A 2,274-nucleotide genomic window follows, 5' to 3' on the forward strand; every position below is an offset into this window, starting at 1 on the left:
TATTAGAAGCGTTAGGTGAGATGCTTCCTGAGGGAAATGAACTTCCAAAGTCGACATATTATGCCAAAAAGCTCATGTGTCCTTTCGGCTTAGAGTACCAGAAGATTCATGCGTGTCCGAATGATTGTGTGCTATATCGGAATGAAAACGAGAACTTAGAAGAGTGTCCTAGGTGTGGGTTATCGCGCTACAAGCGTAAAGGGGCTCGGGATGCTAAAGGGCCCCCCGCTAAGGTATTGTGGTATCTTCCAATAATACCTAGATTCAAGCGCTTGTTTTCTATAAAGAAAGATGCGTTAAATTTGAGGTGGCATGCAGATAGGGTGAAGAAAGGTCACTTGCTCACACATCCATCTGATTCTCCGGAGTGGAAGAGTATTGATAGGTTGCATAAGACTTTTGAGGATGAGGTTCGTAATTTAAGGCTCGGACTGTGTACGGATGGAATGAACCCATTCGGCAATGACATAGATGTGTATCTTGCACCTCTCGTTGAGGATTTGATAAAGATGTGGGATGAAGGCGTTTCAGTGCTTGATGCATATGCTAATGAGGAGTTCACCTTGCGTGCAATGCTTTTATGCACCGTTAATGATTTTCCGGCATATGGCAACTTATCGGGGTATAAGAACAAAGGGAAGAAAGCATGCCCAATATGTATCAATGACATGGAATCCACGTGGATTCCTAAGTGCAAACACGTATTCATGCACCATCGAAAGTTCCTCCCACGAGACCACCAATATCGTAAGAAGAAGAAGTTGTTCAACGTGGAGGTTGAGGACCGTGTAGCTCGTCGACCGTTGACCGGTTATGAGGTTTATGAACAGGTTAAGGGAGTTGAGACTGTTTGTCTAATTCATACTATGAACTACATTTTCTTTTATGCTACTAACTATTTGTGACGATTAATCATAGCTAATCTTATTTGCATTCATTGTTACTGCTTTTTACTTTGTGCATCCTTATTCTCTCTTTGACTATGACTATATGCTTAGTGCTGTGGTTTGATTGCTCCTATTCTTTTTGAATGATTTCAAAAGGGGGAATATTTGACACAAACTTAAATAATGCTTGAGTATGCTTAGCTCTGATTATATCTATTATGTTGGACTTTAGGATTAAGGTTATGATTCATGATCTAAGGCTGTTTGGCTGTGTGCTGCTGATGATTGTTTATTGCTTGATTGCTTGTTTGTTTGATTGTCAAAGTCCTTTTGTAATGCTGGATGCTCTGATAATAGAAGTTACTTGATGAACTGTTGCTCTGATGACTCTGATGATGAACTGTTCTAATAATTATTTTGAATGTTTTGTTGATAGGCGTATAAGATGTATGCTCTGATTATATGATTAATTGTTCTGATTTCAAAGTTATTACATTTGAAATACTTAGTGATTTATGTTAACTATTTTCGGAAACTATTTAAAAACATATATTTTATATTGTGTTTTTATACTATATGGAGTAAACTGTGTTGCTATGATTGATTGGTAAATTATATTGTAACGAGTTAATTTACTAAGTTATGTAGAGTTGTTTTAATCTCTGACATGCTCTATAATATTGATTTTACTTTAATTTTATTTTAAGTTTGTTTAAAAGTTTGTCATCATCAAAAAGGGGGAATTTGTTGGACCTCTTGAGTTTTGATGATGACTACACTTTATTTAAACAAATATGTTTTAAGAGATTGTGTGCAGGTCGATATCCGGTCGTGATTATGATCGTTGATAGTACCTATGACTTGGTTCATGGAAATGTACGTGTCAAAAGGATCCGAAAGATGTTAGAAGAAGTATATCGCTTGGGATGTAAAATGGACACAGCAGGTCTACTGTTCCTAAGTTGGATGTTCTAACAAAACTGGAAATTGGAGACAGCGCACTGTTCCTGAACTGGAGTCAGCCTACGTTAACTGGAAATTTCTGGTTATTTATTTATAATTATTATTTTTAGTTAATGTACTGAAATTAATTTGTTGCATTTATTTATTATAGTTAATTGGCAAAAAGTTTTCTAAAAATTACTTTACGTATGAGTCTCTAAATAAAGATCCTTTATTTTAGGATCTATATTTAGTAAATATTGGATTTGCTAAATATAGGAATAGCTGTTGTTGAAAAAGTCTTTGTTATTATTTTTAACCGGTCTTTATCTTAGAAAATAGGTTATCATTCCTATAATTAGTGAGCGTGTAACCATTCCTATTAAGTATAACCGTTTCTATAAATAGCATAAAGTTCCAGCCATTATTATGGGAACAGAAACTA

Source organism: Amaranthus tricolor, chromosome 10 (assembly GCF_026212465.1).
Source record: "Amaranthus tricolor cultivar Red isolate AtriRed21 chromosome 10, ASM2621246v1, whole genome shotgun sequence".
In the NCBI taxonomy this organism is placed as follows: domain Eukaryota; kingdom Viridiplantae; phylum Streptophyta; class Magnoliopsida; order Caryophyllales; family Amaranthaceae; genus Amaranthus; species Amaranthus tricolor.